At 50.1% G+C, this 23,553-nt stretch overlaps 1 protein-coding gene across 5 annotated transcripts in view; it reads right to left on the bottom strand.

Moving 5' to 3' along the window:
* TNXB (tenascin XB) overlaps nucleotides 1–23,007 on the bottom strand; it is a 110,975-nt gene extending 87,968 nt beyond the window's left edge. For all 5 annotated transcript variants that reach the window (XM_077330788.1, XM_077330787.1, XM_077330791.1 and 2 more), the window contains exons 1-2: nucleotides 22,807–23,007; nucleotides 7,746–7,844 (exon numbers count right to left, since the gene is read on the bottom strand). The gene's annotated coding sequence lies outside the window, so the exon portion shown is untranslated. The remainder of the gene's footprint in view (nucleotides 1–7,745; nucleotides 7,845–22,806) is intronic.
* Nucleotides 23,008–23,553: the final 546 nt, after the last annotated feature.

The following is a 23,553-nucleotide window of genomic DNA, read 5'->3' on the forward strand; positions in this document are numbered from 1 at the left end:
TTCGCTGGCAGGGGCTCCTGGGAATTGTAGTCCATGGACATCTGGAGGGCCGCAGTTTGACTACCCCTGGTGTAATGGAACCGCTGAAAGAACATCTGAGCAAAAAGCTTTAACAGTGAGGCTCCAGGGAAAGGGCTGCAGAGAGGATATTCCACAGCTGAGGGGCCACCACAGAAAAGGCCATTTTTTAAAAGGCAGGGGGAAAACCAGTTAGGCGCTTCTAGTTTTGATCCCAGATAGCTGAAAGATTACTTTCTGCAGAATCAGAAGCATCTTTTTATCGCATTTGCTTTTGCAGAACTGTGTTTTGAAGGAAGTTCCACTTCCCAAGCCCATTTTCAGTTAACGCAAGACGTTTGGAAACAGAGGCTAAACTATGGGAATGAGATGAAGACTTGAAGACCTGTATTCAAATCTTGCCTCTGCCATAAACTCAGCGTCTGGGCTTGGCTCCCTCCCTTCTGCAGAAACATGAGTTTTCTAATACTGCTGTATCTTCGAAGAGAAGAAGAGCTGGTTTCTTTATACCCTACGTGTCACTACCCCAAAGGTGTCCCAAAGCAGCTGACAATCACCTTCCCTTCTCACAACAGACACCTTGTGAGGTTGCTGGGGCTGAGAGAGCTCTAAGAGAGCTGGTCTCTGAGAAGAGCTCCAAGAGAACTGCGACTGGCCCATGTGAAGGAATGGGGAATCAAACCCGGCTCTCCAGATTAGAAGATGCTGCTCTTGAACCCCTACGCCTCTCCGGCTTACACTGTGAAGTGCTTTGAATACTGAACTTTTGAACTCGCAATGATATATAAATATGACTTCGAACAGAGGGCCTTGAATATAAGGGGAAACAGCTTCACTACTGCTGTGTGAAGCTGTTTTATACCTATCCAGACTTCTACTGCTAACAAAGAGGAGGGGCTGTAGCCTAGCGGTCAAGCATTTGCTTGATGTGCAGAAAGTCCCTGGTTCAATCCCCAGAACCTCCAGTTAAAAGGGTCAGGTGATGGGAAGTGACATCACTACCTGCGCCCTTCAACCTTCCTTTTGCTCCCTGCCCTGCCTTTACTACTACTATGGCAGCTCCACCTCATGTAGGTGAGAAAGAAGGACCAAGCCCTATGAAGATAGGTTGAGGGACTTGGGAAAGTTCAGCCTGGAGAAAAGGAGGTTGAGAGGGGACATGATAGCCCTCTTTAAGTATTTGAAAGGTTGTCACTTGGAGGAGGGCAGGATGCTGTTTCTGTTGGCTGCAGAGGAGAGGACACGCAGTAATGGGTTTAAACTTCAAGTACAACGATATAGGCTAGATATCGGGGGGGGGGGATTTCACAATCAGAGTAGTTCAGCAGTGGAATAGGCTGCCTAAGGAGGTGGTGAGCTCCCCCTCACTGGCAGTCTTCAAGCAAAGGTTGGATACACACTTTTCTTGGATGCTTTAGGATGCTTAGGGCTGATCCTGCGTTGAGCAGGGGGTTGGACTAGATGGCCTGTATGGCCCCTTCCAACTCTTTGATTCTATGATTCTATTATTCTAAGGGCAGGAGCTGAGAAGACAGCCCAGACCCCCCCAGGCCATGCCACAACTGACTCCCCCCTTTGATTTTTACACCCACAGAATAGCCACCAAGCCCTCTGGCCAGAGCTGGCTAGTTTCCTAGCTTGTGGCCAATTCCATTGAGGCAGGAGGCGAAAGGCTGTGGACCCCCTCTGGACCTCTCGTGGACCCCCGAGGATCTGCAGACTCCTGGATGGGGATCCCTGCTTTAGGTGTTAGCAGCAACTCCTTCCCAAAAGACGCTTCAAAAAACGGCAGCTCATAAGTGTCCTTGACCTACGTTTGGGTTCCCTCCCATGAGCTGAAGACCATTTTTTCTAATCCTCCCTGGGCTCAGGAATTAATTGGTGATGGCTAAACTGAGGACCTTCTGAATCAAGCAAACGCACGTAAAGAAATTCATACGCCACATGGATTCCATATGTGTCCACACTGGCTGCCAGCTGCTGAATTCTTGTACCCTGCCTGGAAGTTGTACAGTCAGACTGAGAAGCCCTTCTGTAATCACAGATGTGAGGAGGTTGAGCTGTCAAAATTCTGGGATGAGGAAGGGGGATGAACTCTGGATCAGTTCACTGGGACATTTTAAGGGAAATCTGTGATTAGAATCAGCCATGGGGTGGGGCTAATTGAGTCAGAAAACAAGAAACAGTTGAGGTGTATAATGCACTTTTTAAAAAAGAAACCTTTATTTTTGTACCTCGCTTTTCTTGGGTAATTCAGGGCAGGTAACAACGTGGTTTAAAACATCAAGTTCATAATAAAACAGGTTACCATTAAAACGTTAAAACCTTTCTTATATCACACACTAGCCCACTGCCTCATTTGGGCTGGGCGAGGGTTCAAAGAGGGCAGATCTTTTATCTGTTTCAGCAGTGAAGCCAGAGCTTCCTGATGTAATAGATTACTGTAAACCCAAAACATTATAAACCAATGAAATATAGAATCATAGAATCATAGAGAATCATATATATACATAACATAAATAAAATGGGAAAGGGGTGGTGGGAGGAGTTGGGACTCACTGCATACCTGATTGGCCCTTCATCCAACAAACAGCCAATCAGGTAGGCTGTCCTGCCCCAGCCGCATCTCTTTCCAGTGCCAGCCTGCTCTACTCAACTGACTGCGAGCGGTAAGGCAGAAGGGAGCACAAGTTGGCAGGGAGGGAGGAGGGCCTGGGGCCACAGTCGGTGGCCACCAGAAGGTTGCCCAGCTGGCAACCGTGGCCTGGGAAAGAAAGGAGGCAAGCACTGGGTTCAATGGCACATGGGGGGGGCAGGAAAGCTGCGACCCCCACCAGCGCTCCCCCTGAAAAGTCCCACTGCGGCCCCTCCAGGCCTCAGCAGGCTTGACCAAGTTGAGGGGGGCGGAAGGAGGTAATCCCCACCAGCTGTCGCCCCTGCCCCAAAATGCCCACCGCAGCCTCTCTAGTTCTCAGCAGGCCTGCCCAGGTGAGGGGGAGAGGGAAATCTAGCACCTGTTGTATTTTTTTTTACAAACAGGCTTTTCTGCAAGTATAAAAGGAAAAAGAAAAAAAATATTTTTTAAGGATCTGCGGTGGTTTTCACCTTATATGGGCAGGTTGGCCCACCCCATCCAAAAATGGCCAATGATGGCCCTGGAGGGGGCGAAAAGGGGAGGGGCCCTGGCCATACAAACCTTTGCCAGCCAGGAGCAGTTGTTGTTGTCATTGTTTTTTAACTCTGGGTTGGTGGGTTGGAGCAAGAGGGGGTGGTATGTCACTTCTGGGGGCGTGGCAGGGAGGCGTGGCCAGCTGACATCACTTCCGGGTTATCTCAAAGCCTGCAAAACTTTTCAGGGGGTTATTCCACAGTTAAAAGGTCGTAAAAGGCTGGAGACAAACACATGTTGGGGGTATAATCTTTCTAACGTCGAAAGGAAAGCTCATACCCCCCGCCAACACACACAAATTTTGTTCATCTCTAAGGTAGAAGAAGAAGAAGAAGAAGAGTTGGTTCTTATATGCCGCTTTTCCCTACCTGAAGGAGGGTCAAAATGGCTTACAGTCGCCTTCCCTTTCCCCTCCTCACAACAGACACCCAGTGAGGTAGGTGAGGCTGAGAGAGCCCAGATATCACTGCTTGCTCAGAACAGCTTTATCAGTGCCGTGGCGAGCCCAAGGTCACCCAGCTGGTTGCATGTGGGGGAGCGCAGAATCGAACCTGGCATGCCAGATTAGAAGTCTGCACTCCTAACCACTACACCAAACTGGCTCTCTGGACTTAAATCGAGCTCAGCCTTTCTCAAAATTTTTGCCATTGATAAACCCCTGAAACATTCTTCAGGCTTCGACAAACCCCAGAAGTGGTGAAGAATATGGTTCGGAAGCATAGCCGTGCATACCCCTGTGGCCCCTCCCCTTCCCAACCCCTCCAGGCTCGTCATTGACCATTTTGGGAGGGGGGCCCAGGTGGGTCATATTACCTGATAAATGTTTAACAATATATTAAAAATTAATTAACTCCCACCCATTCAGGAAACCCTTCCAGGGCCCACAAGAAACCCCAGGGTTTCACAAAACCCTGGTTGAGAAACCCTGATCTAATTGCTCTATGGCAGACCATCATGCCTACCCTGTGAAACAATCCCCAAAGCAAGTTATTTCCTCTGAGTTTGGGGAATGGTTGCAGACTTCCCCCTCCCTACCTCTGTTTTTTAAAAATTAATTACTGGGTCCACAGAACTGCTGTAAAGACCAGGAACCTGGAGAGAAAGGGAGCTTAACCCTTCCCTCTCCATCTGTTTCCCCAATAGAAATCCTCCACCCTCTCGGCTGCATTATCTCTGCAGGGAGACGAAAGACAGGAGTTCCAGGATAGAGGGAGGGCGCTGTGCATGTCCCTCCCAACCACGGATTTCCTTTCTGGATGAACTCCAGGCAGGATTCGCACGCAGCCCAACCCAAGGACAATTCGTCGCACATGGTTCTGGGACGACAGGGGCTTTCCAATCTGATGGTACAATTTCCAGGCAGGCTATAAGAACCAGGCAACTGTGTGTGTGTCACATCTGGAACTGGTACTTTTGCATTTCTTAATTAAATGAGTCCACAATCTTGGCCACTGGAAGGCAGCTATTACAGTAGAAGGTGGCTTGTCGCCTTCTGAAGAATTCTGAAGAATTCAGGACCAGGCTGAATTTCCTCGAATGTGTTTCCCCATCCACCCCTCCAACATATTTGGGAGGGAGAGAACCATTAGCAGAAAGGGTGAAGGAACAGGGTTAACCCTTTTTCTTTACCCATAGCTTTGATCCAAATCCCAACTAAGGGCAGGTGCTTTGTAACGTTACAGAAATAGATGGAGAGAGTGATTCTCAGATGTTTAGCAACCTGTGGGACTCCCTGTTTTGATCCAATTTTCCTGTGTCTTGATCCAGGAATCCTCAAGCCTTCCACTCTTCCCTTAGTCAGCACAGGTCATGGGCCCAAAGCCCTTTTTCAAAGTGCATAAGAACGTGAGAGAAGCCATATTGAATCAGGCCAATGGCCCATCAGGTCCAACCCTTTGTGTCTCACAGTGACCAAAACCCAGGTGCCACCAATCTCAGCTCTTGATTGGAAGGGGGAAACGCAGAGGGTTGACCCCCTGCACTCCTTCAACTGTTATATTCTGCACAGGGCTTTTTACCCAATCCCATTTCAAATGTATCCTGCAGTCTACACTGAATTCGATTTCCACTTTGATTTGGGGCACTTTAAATTTACCCAGTCCCAGTTCAAATGTATCCTGCAGTCTACACTGAATTCGATTTCCACTTTGATCTGGGGCACTTTAAATTTTCCCTCTGCAACATGCATGATTGATTCGTGGTAACCCTACCTTTCCCCCTAACCCTACCTATGGGCCAATCAATGCCTTATTTTTTAAAACATATTATAACCAGGTTCCCCTGTCCTGACGACCCGCACGGCACAGCAGCTGCAAGGAACCGATGCCCAAACTCTCACAAGCAGCCCGATTTGGCTTTCATTACTGTGGGGAGAGAGAAGGGGGCTTCTCCTTCCGGTCAGGAAGAAAGCTGGCCGGAAATAACTTCTTTAAAAAAACATACGCTGTCGTTTGGCCCAACGTAATTCACCGTTCTGAGGTTCATTCCGGGGTCTTCCTAAGAGTCATGCTTTCAGAATTTTCGGCTCAGAGAATAAATTGTCAGATTTACGAGGTCCCTGTTTAGATTAACACGTTGAGGGGATGGTGTAGGGTTGCCAAACTCCAGGTGGAGCCTGGAAATCTAGAAGTACAACTGACCTCTGGGAAAAAGAGATCCATTCGCCTCTAGAAAAGGGCTACTTCGGAGGGTTGACTGCTTGATGGCACTATACCCCACTGACGTCCCTCTCCTCGCCAAACCCCCCTCCTACAGGTGCCACTTCCAAATATCTAGGAATTTCACAACATGAAGTTGTCCACAGAAGGAGGTCTCTGCACTTCTTGGAATTAAGTTCCAAGCATAGAATTCCATGTCTGTCTATAAGAGCTAGGAATGAGTCTATACAAACACACACATATCCTTCTCTGTCCCCCAGGGAGCATCCAGAAAATTATCCTGCTTCTGAAACGGAAAAGAAACCCTACCTCTTCAATCTCTGAACAACCCCTTTGTCAGATACGGCAGTCATGAAATGCACATTTTCCACCCGCCACCATCTGTGCCCCATCTTGATTTAGGGGGTCTCCATCCCCCTCCCCCCCCCACTTCCTCATCTCCACTTTGTGCTCTGATGTTTGCGCAAACATGCTTGACCTTTGAGCAAAAAAAAATTAAGGGGGAATCCCGGATCCAAATTAAACAAGCACAGTCTTAAGTCTCCTGTAAGCAGTTCTTTGGCTCGGAAACAGAGCCCTCTTAATGAACAGCTCGTAAACAGCCCGTGCTAATGATATCCTTCACAGCCACGCAAATACAGCTTTAGGAGTCAACCACAGCACCCCCATCCTCTTCCCCTCCCCGCTTTGCACCCCCTCCACCCCCATCTAAATGTAGAACTTCTGGGCCTAGAACCTGTACCCTTCCCAGCCCTTCTGTTAAGGATTCCAGGGTATATTCTGCACAGGGCTTTTTACCCAGTCCCAGTTCAAATGAATCCTGCAGTCTACACTGAATTCGATTTCCACTTTGATTTGGGGCACTTTAAATTTTCCCTCTGCAACATGCATGATTGATTTGTGGTAATCCTACCTTTCCCCCACGATATCCAGGAGTGGATATAAGCCTCGATATTTGAAAAATCGGCATAAGTAAATGTGTAGATGGCTCCTTTATGCGAATTAACTTACTGCTCCATGCCTGGGAGCAAAGGAGTCTTCCCCAATTGGCCAGGCTATGAGGCACAGAGAAGGAAGTTAATTTGCAAAAAGAAGAAATCTTCACACTTACCGATGGCAATTTTTCAAATATCAAGGGTTATATCCACTTCTGGATACCGCAGGGAAAAGGTGGGGTCACTCCGAATCAAATATGCATGTTGCAGAGGGAAAATTTAAAGTGCCCAAAATCAAAGTGGAAATTGAATTCAGTGTAGACGGCAAGGATTTATTTGGACTGGGATTGGGTAAAAAGCCCCGTGCAGACTACACCCAGGTGTTCTTGTTTTGCACAGGAAAATCCAGCTGCAAAATCACATTGAAAGTGCATTATCCGATCATGGGTACGGAATGGAAAATGACCACTTTGGAAGGTGGATTCTGTGGCATTGAAACTCTTCCCCTCCTGCAACTTCTGGAATTTCGGAAACCGCACAAGGCAGGCATAGCAAGAGGCTTGTAGGAACAGGGACCAAGAGGTGGTTGCAGCTGGGAAAATCACATTGGGGGACATGATAAAGCAAGTCCTGGCAGTTCTCTTTGGGATCTGCCAGTCTGGATACACTGCCTCGGAACATGGAAGTTCCATTCTTGGTGAGCCATGGTGGGATTTTCCAGCAGACAAGAGGGGGAACATTTACAAATTTGTCTGTTCTTCACAGGCTATCTCTTCTAGCAGGCTTGTCACGGAGATTTCTTCTGGTTATTATTTTTCATCTCACGGTGCAACTGCTGGTGTTAACAGCAGCAGAAGAAAGAAGCCCTGGAAAATCTGAGTCACCCTGTCCTGCCAGGCCTAACTTGCCCACCACATGTTTCCTTGGCAGGGTGAGCACTGCCTGGAACCCGAAACGCGCACTTGCCTCTCTGTGCAGTTCAGCACGTGTGTCCAGAGCTGTCCGTGTCAGTCGGGCCTTCACCACGATCTTCCGAGAGATTCCTCTGGCGCAATCAAAACTCACCTAAAAGTTCAACAAAATGAATTATATCGACATTTCACAGTCAGGGGAGTTGATAGAAATGTTTTCCTAATTGTCTCACCGGACTAGATGTAATCCCATGAAATTGATTGAGAGGAGGCGAAAGAAAGCATTCTTTCCAAAAGGTTATGGGATTCATTGCCAAGGGGTGTAGCGAATGCCATGCTAAAGTGACTAATTGCACAGAGTAGTACCAGAAAGGCTTGGCTTCCTGTGCTACCCAGACAGGCCTGCGCTGCTTCTGATTCCCAAATCTGAATCCTGCCCGCTGGTCACGCAAGGGCAGTTTGGGGCCAGAACTGAAGGAGGTGTGGCACTCTGTCTTTGGAAAGGGCTACAGAGAGACGGAGAAGAGCCTCTTAAGGGAGGGGCTATTCTGCATTATACTGGGGGGGGCCTGAATGCTTCTGAACTTGGGCCATCGTTTGGATGGCTTCTCTTTGGCACCCAGAATGATTCAGCTTCACCCCTTTCTGAGCTCTATCTACTTGCAAGAACTTCTTTTGCAAAAAGACAAAGTCCCCATCCAAAGCCCTGGCACTCCATGGTTCTTGTATGCCGGTTTCTCTACCCGAAGGAGTCTCAAAGCGGCTTAAGTTCGCCTTCCCTTTGCTGTCCCCACAACAGACACCCTGTGAGGGAGGGGAGGCTGCGAGAGCCCTGAGATTACTGCTCAATCAGAACAGCTCTAACTGGACTGCGACTAGCCCGAGGTCACCCAGCTGCATGTGGAGGCACGGGGAATCAAGAAGTAGAAGAAGAAGAAGAAAGAAGAAAGAAGAAAAAAAGAAGAAAAAAGAAGAAGAAGAGTTGGTTCTTATATGCCGCTTTTCCCTACCCGAAGGAGGGTCAAAGCGGCTTACAGTCGCCTTCCCTTTCCTCTCCCCACAACAGACACCCTGTGGGGTGGGTGAGGCTGAGAGAGCCCTGATATCACTGCTCGGTCAGAACAGTTTTATCAGTACTGTGAGGAGCCCAAGGTCACCGAGCTGGTTGCATGTGGGGGAGCGCAGGATCAAACCCGGCATGCCAGATTAGAAGTCCGCACTCCTAACCACTACACTAAACCGGCTCTCAAACCCAGCTTGCCAGATTAGAAGCTGCCTGGGTCTTATCCACCAGAACAACTCCTATTATGCAGAAGCACCCTTCTGTCTCTGCTCCGATGTGCAGCTCTTTCATTGCCTCACTTCTTGGGAGGCGGGGTCCGAAACCAGTCACAGAAAACAACGTGTGGCCTTCATTCACTTGAAAGCCCACAAAGGTGCCTCACCTCCCCTTCTAATAGTGAGGGGAAGGTATCCTCTTCCACCCCTCCGAGACTCCCCTGTAATTGCACCCCATCTTCAAAGCGGTCTCTCTGGCCAGCCGGGGATGAGATCCAAACACAGCAATCCCTGCAGAGAAAGGCTCTTTCAGGCCCGGTTTCCAAGGGAAGCGAAGGGGTCGGACCGACGCCCTGAACCGAAAGCACACACAAGAGGCTTCTTATGTCCGTCCCACCGACCTTCACCTCCCCTCTGCTCCCTCCCCTCTGTCCTGGCTGCGACTCAAAACCGAGATCCCTCCTGTCCTTGTTTCCCCAGATTGGTCCCTGCCTGGACCCCAAATGACTCCGAGGAGCCAAGGAAATAATTTCCTGTTTATAATCATTATTCTGGTTCTATACAGGTCAGAGATGTCATTGTTTATTATAGGTGGTTAACAAGAAGAAGAAGAAGAAGGAGGAGGAGGAGGAGGAGGAGGAGGAGGAGGAGGAGGAGGAGGAGGAGGAGGTTTGGTTCTTATATGCCGCTTTTCTCTACCCAAAGGAGTCTCAAAGCGGCTTACATTCGCCTTCCCTTTCCTCTCCCCACAACAGACAGACACCCTGTGAGGGAGGTGAGGCTGAGAGAGCCCTGAGATTCCTGCTCGGTCAGAACAGCTTTCTCAGTGCTGTGGCAAGCCCAAGGTCACCCAGCTGTGGGAGGAGCGGGGAATCAAACCCAGCTCACCAGATTAGAAGTCTGCACTCCTAGCCCCTTCACCAAGCTTTTAATTTGTTCCTGTCTCTTAACTTCTGGTTCTGTATGCTTTTTCATTTAAGATTCACTGTTTAGCATCAGAGTCTAATGTAAAACTTGGCCTTATTTTCAGGAAGTAGAACACACAAATATGATTGTTTTGTATGAGTTTACTTAACAATTTCTAGTTGGTAATTCTAGATTTTTACATTGCAGCTAAGCCACAGAGGAAAGCCCTGAAAATGTGTCTTTTCACAATTTGGCTTTTTGTATCGATCTGAATACAAAGACCATCCTTCTTCTTTATACATCGTGGCCAGTCTTCACGGATTTGCTCTACGACAGGTCGCTTTTTTTTCATAACCTCCAGGAGGCAGCTGGAAATCTCGTGGGGTTACACCTGAGCTCCCGGTGACAAAGAACAGTTCGCCTGGAGAAAAAGGCCAGTTTGGAAGGTTGACCCAGGGGTGGCCAAACTGTAGCTCTCCAGAGGTCCATGGACTACAATTCCCATGAGCCCCTGCCAGCCGGCAGGGGCTCATGGGAATTGTAGTCCATGGACGTCTGGAGAGCCACAGTTTGGCCACCCCTGCATTATGCCCCACAGAAGTCCCTCCCCACCCCGCCTCCCCTGACATTATACCCTGCTGGCTGTCCCCTGCCTAAACCCTTCCGTCTCCTGACTCCATCCTCAAATCGCCAGGGAACGTCTAACACAGAGCTGGCAACAGGACCAGACAATTCTGTCCGGTCACTTTCCTCAGCTCCAGCTTCTCTCACAGGGAGGGAAGCCACGTAGGAGGAGGAATCAAGGAGGAATGAAAATAGAAATAGCCTGGGCTGTAAGACATTGGCAGCAATGAATTGGGACAGTTAGACTGGGGGGGTGGGGGGTGGTATAGGGTTGCCAGCTCTGAGTTGGGAAATAACTGGAGGTTTTGGGGTGGAGCCAGGAATTGGGACAGGGAAGGACCTCAGGGCTGTATAATGCAATGGAGTCCACCCTCCCAAGCAGCCATTTTCTCCAGGAGAACTGATTCTGTCACATAGAGTTGGAAGGGGCCACACAGGCCATCTAGTCCAACCCCCTGCTCAATGCAGGATCAGCCTCAAGCATCCATGAGAAGATTCATAGAACCATAGAGTTGGAAGGAGCCATACAGACCATCTAGTCCAACCCCCTGCTCAACGCAGGATCAGCCTCAAGCATCCACGAGAAGAATCATAGAACCATAGAGTTGGAAGGGGCCACACAGGCCATCTAGTCCAACCCCCTGCTCAACGCAGGATCAGCCCTAAGCATCCTAAAGCATCTAAGAAAAGTCTGTATTCAACCTTTGCTTGAAGACTGCCAGTGACTGTCACGTGGAGATGAGCCGTAAAACCAGGGGGGACTGGGGGTCTGGCACCTGGAGGCTGGCACTCCTAATTGCCCACCCTACCCAGTGGGTAATGGAGCACAGTGAATTTCACATAATGTATCTGAACTAGCCTGCTAATTCTAGACTTAAAAAAACAACAACCCTGCAGGGTAGATTAAACTGCATGATAGTCCCTTGCCTAGAATCATCCTGGCTGAATAGGGAATACAGGAAACCAACTCAGACGGCTGGTCAGTTGAGGAAAGGGCTTTCGTCTCCCATTGGCAGTGGCTCTCAAAGGCAAGATCTTTCACATCGCCCACCCCCTGATGCTTTCTGCAGAAATGCTGGGAACAGATCTTGGGACAGTCGACACTCCAAACAGACGCTCCAGCACTGGACCCTTGGCCTTCCACCACGCAGTGGATTTAATGCTTCTTTCTCCACTGCTAGGGGATTAGGGTTGCATATATAGAGTTACCAGGACCAATTTGACTTGGCCAAGCCTCTCGGATCCTGGCAACGTGGCAACGTCCTGATTCCTTCCAAGCGGCCGCACTAAGCGAGCACGTCTCCCCCCAAAATGCGTTCTTTCTTAACAACGGCTCTGCAATCCAGGCCGTAGATTTCCCCAAAGAATCCTGGGAACTGTAGTTTGGCCAGGACGCTGAGACTTCCTTTCTCTCCTTCCCTCTCTGCCTGCTCCCCCCCCCCCCACCAGCTAGGGAGTTCCTAAGGAGGGGGGAATGACTGGAGCCAGTTTCACAGGGTGATGTGCATTTGCCAAGAAGCCGAATGCCCTATGCTTGGCACGGCCTCGATATGCCCTTAGGGTTCAAGTGGGCGGCTGGAAAAGCATTCGACCCTCATTTACTGGCGGCTTCTGCAGTAGTCTGTGGGGACCATCCCCAAATTGCAAATGGAAGTCAGATGGCTTGGGGTCCAGCCATATTGACGCGTTACGGGATGAGGAACCATGGACTTGTAACTGTGAGAGGCGCGCCTGAGGCGCACTAGGACTGCAGTTTGCAGCAGGGGCCGTGGCTCTGCGGCAGGATGCTGGCAAGTCCTGCGGAGGGATGCCAGCCTCCGGGTGGGACCTGGGGATCCCCCGGAATTACAGCTCATCTCCAGACTACAGAGCTCAGTTCCCCTGGAGAAAGTGGGAGGGTGGAGTCCATGGCCTTGTACCTAGGGATGCTAAACCAAAAAGGGAACAAAACCCAACCTTAACAGGTAGGAACTCAAAAGTTGAGCTGAACAATAAAAATAATGTAAAACTTGTTAATTATTTATTATAAAAGGTATCCCCTGTGAAAGCACCAGGTCATGTCTGAGCCTTGGAGTGACGCCCTCCAGCGTTTTCATGGCAGACTCAATACGGGGTGGTTTGCCAGTGCCTTCCCCAGTCATTACCGTTTACCCCCCAGCAGCAAGCTGGGTGCTCATTTTACCGACCTTGGAAGGATGGAAGGCGGAGTCAACCTTGAGCCGGCTGCTGGGATCGAACTCCCAGCCTCATGGGCAGACAGCTTCAGATACCATTTCTGCTGCCTTACCACTCTGCGCCACAAGAGGCTAATTCATTATTATAGTGCACAGTTAAAAACAGAATAAAAACATCTTAAAAACTACACCGAACTAACAACACATAGGACCAAAATGTACACATAGGATCACATTGTACCTAGGGATGCCATCCTCCAGGTGGGCCCTGAAGATCCCCGGAATTACAGCTCATGTGGGGGAATGCAGAATAGAACCCGGCAAGCCAGATTAGAAGTTCACACTCCTAACTGGCTCTCTTAGTGAAGTCAGCAGCAACACGAACTTCCATGAAAGGATGCAGAATATCTGGGAAACCCTCTGGGAACCCAAGGATGACTGGGAACGCTGGTTTTGAGGGTAGAGCCAGTGTGGTTTAGTATTTAAGAGTGGCGCCTCACAAACTGGCGGTAGAGAGCGTCACCCCCCGCCATAGATGAGGATGCGGAGAGCAAATGAGTAGATTACACCATCGCTGTTACAATTACTGTAAATTATTGGTTTTTATTGTCATTTGACTTTATTGTGGTTGACTCAGCCTTCCATCCTTCCGAGGTCGGTAAAATGAGTACCCAGCTTGCTGGGGGGGTAAACGGTCATGACTGGGGAAGGCACTGGCAAACCACCCCGTATTGAGTCTGCCATGAAAACGCTAGAGGGCGTCACCCCAAGGGTCAGACATGACCCAGTGCTTGCACAGGGGATACCTTTACCTTTACCTTTATTGTCATTTTATGGTTTTAGGGGACGGGGTTATGTAAGCCGCCTCGAGCTTTCGGGGGGAGGCGGGGTATAAATATAAATATAATAATAATAATAATAATAATAATAATAATAATAATAATAATAATAATAATAATAAAGTGTCAGCTTCTCATCTGGTGAGCCGGGTTTGATTCCCTGCTCCTCCACCTGCAGCCAGCTGGGTGACCTTGGGCTCTCCACTGATCAAGCTGTTCTGACCAAGCAGAAATATCAGGGCTCTCTCAGCTTCACCTCCCACACAGGGGGTCTGTTGTGGGGAGAGGAAGGGAAGGTAATTGTAAGGAGCAGGAGGTCTTCAATTGAGCCATTCAGGACACACAGGAGATAAAATACCTTAACTGCACATCTCCTCCGATGCCCCCTGTGAGATATTCCTCATATTCTGTTCAGTCATAGACACTGCAGCTCTTGCATATGCCAACGAAAACAAGATTCGGCAGCCTAAAATCATACCCATAAAACAGACTAGAAGCTGGCCATAAAAAGATGGAAACCCGCAGTTACAGCCCTTGGGGAGAAGAAATGTTTTGGCCCGGATCCCAAGTTACAGAAGCCGGGTTTTGGATGGTGCCTGGAAACCATCAGGCAGGCGCTGCTGGGTCTCAGGACCTCTAAGGACAGAACAGAGTAGTACAGATAGTCCAGTGACCCCGCAAGAGTGATTTCTCAAACATTATATAATGCAGCCACTGAGGTTTCAGTTATAGGAGGAGGGAAGCAGCTTTTCACCCTCTTTTTGAGTGGGGTGAAAATCACCCCCAACCCCCAGCTGCTTTAATCTCCTAAAAAAAAAATCAGAGTCCAGTAGCACCTTTAAGACCAACAAAGATTTATTCAAGGCGTGAGCTTTCAAGTGCAAGCACTCTTCCTCAGACTCCTTGCACTCGAAAGCTCACACCTTGAATAAACCTTTGTTGGTCTTAAAGGTGCCACTGGACTCTCATTTTGTTATGCTACTTCAGACCAACACGGCTGCCCACTTGAATCTCTTCTTAAAAAAAAACTAACTTATTTCAAGATGGGTTGCCCTGTTAGGCTTTCTGTAGCTGCAGAAAAGGAGCAAGGGTAGGGTAGCTTCTTGAATGTACGTCACTTCTGCATTTCATCCCCTTGACAAGAGCTTCCTCCATACCCTGGACAGCAAAGTTCTGGAATGTCACCCAGATGACAGGGGGAGTCGGTTGCAGCTCTTCTCCTTGTTGGAGTCCTTCTCAGGCAAGAGGACAGCACCCTTCAAAGATGGGCAGGGAACCCCAGGGAATAGCCCTCCCTCGCTTCTTGGGCTAGGCTGGCCCTATCACCTTGTGGAGCATGAACAATTCTTCATAAGCTCCTGGCCAGTCTTTCCCCAGGACTAGACATCGGCGATTCAGTTTGGATAAGCCAAGAAGTACCCCAGTCAATGCTGATTCAGGTACTTTTCGACAGTAAGGTAAAGGTAAAGGTATCCCCTGTGCAAGCACCGAGTCATGTCTGACCCTTGGGGTGACGCCCTCTAGCATTTTCATGGCAGACTCAATCCGGGGTGGTTTGCCAGTGCCTTCCCCAGTCATTACCGTTTACCCCCCCAGCAAGCTGGGTACTCATTTTACCGACCTCGGAAGGATGGAAGGCTGAGTCCACCTTGAGCCGGCTGCTGGGATTGAACTCCCAGCCTCATGGGCAGACAGCTTCAGACAGCATGTCTGCTGCCTTAACACTCTGCACCACAAGAGGCTCTTTTCGACAGTATCCAAGCCAAATAGCCTTTTCTTGCACTTTAAGGGGTCCAAAGCAGCTGTGCGCATATTGCGATTTGGCGATTCGGAGAGCAATTCATCTCTCCGATTGTAAGCTGCTTTGAGAAAAGTGGCATATAAAACCAACTCTTCTTCCTGCTCCTCTGAGGTGTAAAAAGGAGGTCCCTGGAGGGAACACACTCATACAAAATGTCTGGGATGCCATATTGCATATTTTGGCCCTGAGTTCTACCTCCTTCCTTAGTTGGACTGAGAGGAGAACATTGGATGGACTCAGGTTCAAATCTCCACTCATCCACAGAAGCCCACTCAGTGAATTTTGGCCAGTCACAGACTCTCTGCCTCGCCCGCCTCACAGAGTTGCTTTGATAATAAAACGGAGGAGACAGGGAAAAGAGGCAAGCCCCTTTGAGTTCCACTTTGGGGAGGAGGAAGGCAGGGTATAAACCGAGTCACTGAAGTGCAGCAACGAAAACAAAACCCATTAGAAAGCACTGCCTTATAGCCTTAAGTTACTCTATCCTTGTTTCAACCGGACAGCAAAACTTGGCCAGAGCGTCCTTTCCTTTTGCCAATCTCAACAGACTTTTCCCGCTTCCAAAGCCGAGCCCTAAAACAGGATCTCTTGTACCAGAAGTGACCCTCCCCCTTCAGCGAATGGCTCTCCGGCATGCCCTTGAAAAGCCTCCATTGATCTGCGGTTCGTGATGAGTCACACCTACGCACCTACAACATATTCCACCTTCCCTCCATGGAGTTCACAGAACGCAAGAGGAGACCCGCAGGATCGGGCTAGCCTCCTGCTGGTTTCCACAGTGGCCTGCCAGACGCCTCACGGAAGCGCACAGGGAGGGCATGGACAGCTCCCTCCTTGCTGTGGCCCTCCCACCACAGTACCTGACAAGTTGTCACTTGGAGGAAGGCAGAGAGTGGTTCCTGTTAGCAGCAGAGGACGGGACCTACAGGAATAAGTTTAATCAGCATGGAGAATAACACTGCCTGATTATCGAGGGAAATAAAATCACAGTCCAGTAGCACCTTTAAGACCAACAAAGATTTATTCAAGGCATGAGCTTTCGAGTGCTGACAAAGAGTGCTTGCACTCGAAAGCTCACGCCTTGAATAAATCTTTGTTGGGTCTTAAAGGTGCTACTGACTCTGATTTTATTGTGCTACTTCGGACCAACACGGCTACTCATTTGAATCTATTGAGTCAAATAGTTCAGCAGTGGAATCTGCTGCCTCAGGAAGTGGGGTGCTCCCCCTCGCTGGCCGTCTTCAAGCAGCATATACTTCTCCTGGATGCTTGAGGCTGATCCTGCAATGAGCAGGGGGTTGGACTAGATGGCCTCTATGGCCCCTTCCCACTCTAGGTTTCTATGTATCCAGGGAATAAGCTGCCTTTGGGCAGGGGCGTCCTGTTTAGGTATCATAGGTAATGATTGTGAATTACAGTATCTTCCACTAGAGCTCTCATCTATTGAGGCAAGTAGGTTAGGCTGAGCAACAGGCTCCAGCCACCCGGGAGACATCAGACCCAGCCGGTATAGTCCAGGCAAGCTTGATTCTGTCAGATCTCAGAAGCTAAGTAGGGTCAGCCCTGGCTAACACTAGGAAGGGCGACCTCCAAGGCATACCAGGGTCATGACAGGGGGGCAGGCAACCGCAAACATCACTTCCTGGCAGTCAGGCAATCTTAGGATCTCCTGGCTACACAGCACACGTGCCGATCAATAAATAATAATTTAAAAAACAGCACCTTGAAGGAAGATTCCCAACAATGAAAATCCTGCACCCTAGCAGCTGATGGAAGAATTGCATCAATATCCTGGCCCCAAATGAAGCTGCTCTAGTGCTTTTCCCCCAATAGTCTCCAGGAACAGGCATTTAAAGGTACACTGCTTTTAAACAGGGAGGCTCTACTTTGTTTTCATAGTGAACAGCTGTCATTTAACAATGCAACCTCTCCTCCATAAGATCTGCATTAACTAGTAGACAGAGGTGTTTAGAGTGCTGGATTAGGGCAAAGGGGAAATCTGGGTTAGAAAAAAAAAACAACCTTTTGTCCTGAAGGTGTCAGTGCCCCTTTTAAACTGTACTACTCCACAGGGCTGTTGTGAAAACAAAATGAAGGAAAGGAGAAACATATAGACAGAATGCATGAAGCTGCCTTATACGGAATCAGTCCAAGAGCCTTCCAAGGTGGGGTCTTTCATGTCACCCACCCTTTTAGCAGGACATGCCAGGGACTGAACCTGGGACCTTCTAAATCCCAAGAAGATGTTCTAGAACTGAGTCACAACCCCTCCCCCTCAGAGCTCTGAGCGCTTCAATGGAGGGGGGGGAATGGGACACCTCAAAGGTTCATCTACCCATCACACTGATTCTGACAGCAGACAATCGGATACCTGTAGGATTGTCCATAAGCCGGGCACAAAGGCCACAAAGGCCCTGCTGTTTGTTGGTATTGCAAGGTACACTGCCTCCAAGCCTGGAGGCTCTACTTTGTTAACACAGCCACTGATATATTCCCCTTCCAAGACAAGAGTAATCCTGGATCAGATCACAGCCCTACTTCAAAACAGCCAACCAGATACCAAACTTCATGTTGTGGGTAAGAGTGGCAGCTTCTAATCTGGAGAGCCGGGTTTGATTCCCCACATGCAGCCAGCTGGGTGACCTTGGGCTAGTCAGTTTTCTTAGAGCTGTTCTCACACAGCAGTCCTGTCAGAGCTCTCTCAGCCCCACCTCCCTCACAGGGTGTCTGTTGAGGGGAGAGGAAGGGAAGGCGGTTGTAAGCCGCTTTGAGGCTCTTTTGAGTAGTGAAAAGCGGGGTATAAAATCCAACTCTTCCTTTTCATCAAAGTGGCCTCTTCCTACCCTCACCCTGACCCCCGATTCTGAAAGACCCCCTGCGATAACACTGCCTCTCCCAAAGCAATCTACCTGGCCCAGCACAACAACTCTCACATTTATTTCAAAACAGTTTGCTGGCTCCCGGTTTTATATGCTGCAGCTTGAAACGATTAAGAAGATTCCTTGCCTGGCTTTGACCACTATGTGGGGTGTGATCCATCTCACTGTCCTTCTCCAAACCTTCTCTTTGCGACTCTCGAAACCCCTCCTGTGTTCCTCCTGAACAGGGAGATCCCAAATTCATCTAAACACCTTATTGGAGTGGGTAAGGAACAGCAGAGCCCCCTGTGAAAAAATTTTTCCTGATATATAGGCTAGATATCAGGAAAAAATTTTTCACAGTCAGAGTAGTTCAGCAGTGGAATAGGCTACCTCAGGAGGTGGTGAGTTCCCCCTCACTGGCAGTCTTCAAGCAAAGGTTGGATACACACTTTTCTTGGATGCTTTAGGATGCTTTGGGCTGATCCTGCGTTGAGCAGGGGGTTGGACTAGATGGCCTGTATGGCCCCTTCCAACTCTATGATTCTATGATTCTATGATCCATGGCAGATTTGGAGAATGACAGATTCTTTGGGAGACATGTGGTTCAGTGAATTGAGTCAAGCTCACTGGTTCCTCCCCTCCATGTATAGGAGCTAGGAGAAGCTACTGGGCTGGACAAATTCTAACCTTCCCTGTTCTCAGTACCTGCTAGAAGAGGAAGAGTTGGTTTTTATATCCCACTTTTCACTACCCAAAGGAGTCTCAAAGCGGCTTACATTCACCTTTCCTTCCTCTCCCCACAACAGACACCCTGTGAGGGAGGTGGGGCTGAGAGAGCCCTGATATTACTGAAGAATAAGAAGAGCTGGTTCTCATATGCTGCTTTTCTCTACCAGACGTTGTCTCAAAGCGGCTTACATTCGCCTTCCTGTCCTCTCCCCACAACAGACACCCAGCAGCATGTGGAGGAGGAGCAGGGAATCAAACCCAGCTCTCCAGATTAGATGAGAGCCAGTTTGGTGTAGTGGTTAGGAGTGCGGACTTCTAATCTGGCGAGCCGGGTTCAATTCTGCGCTCCCCCACATGCATCCAGCTGGGTGACCTTGGGCTCGCCACGGCACTGATAAAATTGTTCTGACCGAGCAGTGATATCAGGGCTCTCTCAGCCTCACCCACCCCACAGGGTGTCTGTTGTGGGGAGAGGAATGTGAAGGCGACTGTAAGCCGCTTTGAGCCTCCTTCAGGTAGGGAAAAGCGGCATATAAGAACCAACTCTTCTTCTTCTTCTTCTAGATGCCACCTCTTTTAACCACTACCCTGTACTGGCTCTCATATTTTCTGGCTATGGGCCAGAAAAGATTTATGGGGGGGGGCACATGAGTATATTGGTGATCAATATTTATTTTCTCTGCTTTTCTTCAGCATAGAATCCGAGAATGGGAAGGGGCCATACAGGCCATCTAGTCCAACCCCCTGCTCAATGCAGGATCAAACTCAAGCATCCAGGATAAGGATCTGTCCAGGCGCTGCTTGAAGGCGGCCAGTGAGGGAGAGCCTACCACCTCCTGAGGCAGACCCTTCCACTGCTGAACTACTCTGGGGGGGGGAAATCCCCCAATATCTAGCTGATATCATTCTACATGTAGTTTAAACCCATTACGGCAGGTCCTTTCCTCTGCTGCCAACAGGAACCTTTCCCTGCTTTCCTTTCTAAGTGACCACCTTTCAAATACTGAAAGAGAGCTATTCTGTTCCCTCTCAACCTCTTCTTCTCCAAGCTGAACTTTCCCAAGTTCCTTAGCCTCCCCACCCAGGGCTTGGTCCCCAGGGTCCAGATCATCCGCATCGCTCTCCTTAGAACCCTTTCAATTATTTTCACACAGAGAGAGACAGACAAGCACAGACAGAGACACCCTTGCAGGGTTGTTGTTTTTTAAGCAGGGACTCTTCAGCCCTGCCCTCTGCTAATTCTGTTCTAGTCTACAGAAAGTTCACTTCTGGAAGGTTTATGGCAGAATTCACACCTTTTAAACCTCGGCTCCTTCCTTTTTCCCTGTCACACAGTGACGGATTTCACACCAACCTCCCCCCCCCCTTTGGGTGCCATTGGGGCTATGGTCCTGATACCCACTGCTGTTTTTCACAGCTGGGCACTGTGAGGTGAACCCTCTCGGAAACCTGGGTCAGAACTCTTGTTCTATAACAAAACCAGTCTGAGATGCTCCAAGTCGCAGCAGTTAGAGACACCGAGGAGAAAAACAGAGCTCTCTTCAGCACCCCTGTCTGTCTCCATAGAATCATAGAATCATAGAGTTGGAAGGGACCTCCTGGGTCATCTAGTCCAACCCCCTGCACTAGGCAGGACACTCACAACCCTATCGCTCATCCACTGTCACCTGCCACCCCCTTGAGCCTTCACAGAATCAGCCTGTCCGTAAGGTGGCTCTCTAGCCTCTGTCTAAAAATCTCCAAAGATGGAGAACCCACCACCTCCCGAGGAAGCCTGTTCCACACATATGATGTGGTTTAGAGAAACTTTGGAGAGAAGCACTTTAATCCAGGGAGGGTCAGGGCAGAGCAGTCCCTGTCAAACTAAGACCGGAGTGGTGGTGAACTGGGCTCCAAAATCCTCCCCTGCCTTTTCCTCATTCCTTGAGTGGGTCACCCTGCCCGACCTCGCAGGGCTGGGGTAGTAGCTGGCCCAGTGGTCAGAGCAGTGGTCCTGGGACCGGGGAGACGCAAATTCAACCCCCTGACCCATCACAAAATACATCCCGCTGACTTTGGGTCAGCCATTCTGAACCTACCTCGCAGGATTGTTGTGAGAAGGAGAGGCTGAAGGGGAGAGAACCTCCTCGGCAGAGGAAAGGGGCAGGATTTTATTTAAAGGAGCCAAATAAATAAATAGTGAGCATCTTTTAAAAGGAAGAGGTAAGACCCTGAGCTCCGCAAAGGAAAGCAGGAGGGACAGAGTGCTCCAAATGACTACCCTGCAGATTTTGACCACAAGCCTCCCTGCTCCCTTTCATCTGCATCCTCAGAGATCCGGTCATCCCTTTCCACACATCCATCCTCCTTATCTAACGACCTGTCATTTTCCTTGCTGACAGATCCTTCCCCACCCACCTCCAGGCATTCATTCCCTTCCCCTGGAATCTGCCTTCTTTGCCGCATCTAGTTTGGTGTCATGGTTAGGAGTGTGGACTTCTAATCTGGCATGCCAGGTTCGATTCTGCGCTCCCCCACATGCAGCCAGCTGGGTGACCTTGGGCTCGCCACGGCACTGATAAAACTGTTCTGACCAGGCAGGAATCTCAGGGCTCTCTCAGCCTCACCTCCCTCACAGGGTGTCTGTTGTGGGGAGAGGAAAGGGAAGGAGACTGTAAGCCGCTTTGAGGCTCCTTCGGGTAGGGAAAAGCGGCATATAAGAACCAACTCTTCTTCTTCTTCTATTTCCCTCTCCCCGGGGGACCTGTGTCTCCCTCCTCTCCATCTATCCCCCCTTTCTTCCCAAGCCCCCCTTTCTGATTGCTCTTTCCTTGTCTATTCACCTTCCTTCTTTTCCTTTCCCACCCATCCCAAATTATTCTGCTTTTGAGACAGCCAGGCAGGATCGGTCCCCAGAACCTGTCCAGTCCTTCCTCCTGTTTCCAACCGCAGCCGGCCAGATGCCTCTAACATGGTCCCCAATAAGACCCCTCAATGGCTCGTCCCCGCAGGCACCGGCATCCTGAGATAGACTGCTCCTGCCCATGGAAGTTTCAGTGGGCACTCGCAGCTAGCAGCCCTGCAGGGGCTCTTTCTCTGTGGCCGCCCATTCTCCTTCCACTTTTTCTAGCCAGCTGAGCGAGCGGCCACCACTAAACCCTTGTGGCAGCGAATTCCGCCCCCCCCCCCAGAGATCCTACACCCAAATCGCTTGGAAAAAAAGGAGTGGGGTGGGAGACACATCCTTTTTCATCTTCCTCTCCTCTCCCGGGTTTTCTCTCCTCTTTCCTCCTCCCCAGAGAAGCGCATTCTCCATCTCATTCTGTCAAGCAGCACCTGCAGGGGTTGTCAACCTGTGGTCCTGCAGATGTTCATGGACTACAATTCCCATGAGCCCCTGCCAGCGGTCGCTGGCAGGGGCTCATGGTAATTGTAGTCCACGAACATCTGGAGGACCACAGGTTGACTACCCCTGCTCGACAGGACTTAAATATGGCAGGGGCTCATGGTAATTGCAGTCTATGAGCATCTGGAGGACCACAGGCTGACTACCCCTGCTCGACAGGACTTAAATCTGGCAGGGGCTCATGGGAATTGTAGTCCATGAACATCTGCAGGACCACAGGTTGACTACCCCTGCTCGACAGGACTTAAATCTGGCAGGGGCTCATGGTAATTGTAGTCCACGAACATCTGGAGGACCACAGGTTGACTACCCCCTGCTCGACAGGACTTAAATCTGGCAGGGGCTCATGGGAATTGTAGTCCATGAACATCTGGAGGACCACAGGTTGACTACTCCTGCTCGACAGGACTTAAATCTCCTTCTGCCCCCCCATCCAATTTCTCTCAATCCCCCCCCCAAAAAAAAGTCCGCGATGCCCCATAGCCCACCTCCGCCCCGCCTCGGGACCCCTCTCCTTACTTGTAAGGAAAAATGACAGTGAAGTCGAATGGTGCCCGGGCTGGAAGGGTCGGGGAAGGCGCGGAGGCGCGGAGTCACCGAGCGCCTGCCTTCCACCGGCGGGCTCCCTGGCCGTGTGAGCGCGTCTGCTGCTCGGCGGCTGCCCGGGAGAGAGGATTGGCCGGCGGGCTGAGCGAGCCGAGGCGCATCTCCCTCCTTCCCTCCCTCCTTCACACGCACGCACTCCCAGCAATGTGCTCCTTGGCCCCCCGCTTTGGCTTGCATGCACAAACGCCGTGAGATCATGATGGGAAGCGCTGATAACCAGCTGGGGACTGGCCACCCCCACCCACGCCCACCCACGCACCCCCAGCACACGCTTTGCCCTGCCCTCCCGCCCATCCCTTGCGCTGGCCCTTTCTCTCCCCCGGGACACTGAATGGAGGACTGTCCGCCAGCCCCTTCGCAGGGAGAGGAGACTCGAACTTGCGTCCTCCTGCCTAGGAAACCAGGGCCACGGTGGTTAGAGGGTGGCAGTCTCTGAGCTGGAGAGCTGGGTTTGATTCCCCCACTCTCTCCTCCACCCGCAGTCAGTTTGGGGTGGGGGGATCTTGGGCCGTTTGCAGTTCTCTTAGAGCAGTTCTCTCAGAGCTCTCTCAGGCTCACCTGGTTGTCTGTTGTGGGGAGAGGAAGGGAAGGTGATTGGAAGCCGCTTTGGGACTCCTTCAAGTAGTGAAAAGCAGGGTATTAAAAAAAACAGCTCTTCTT

This window comes from Paroedura picta, chromosome 3 (assembly GCF_049243985.1).
Source record: "Paroedura picta isolate Pp20150507F chromosome 3, Ppicta_v3.0, whole genome shotgun sequence".
Classification (NCBI taxonomy): domain Eukaryota; kingdom Metazoa; phylum Chordata; class Lepidosauria; order Squamata; family Gekkonidae; genus Paroedura; species Paroedura picta.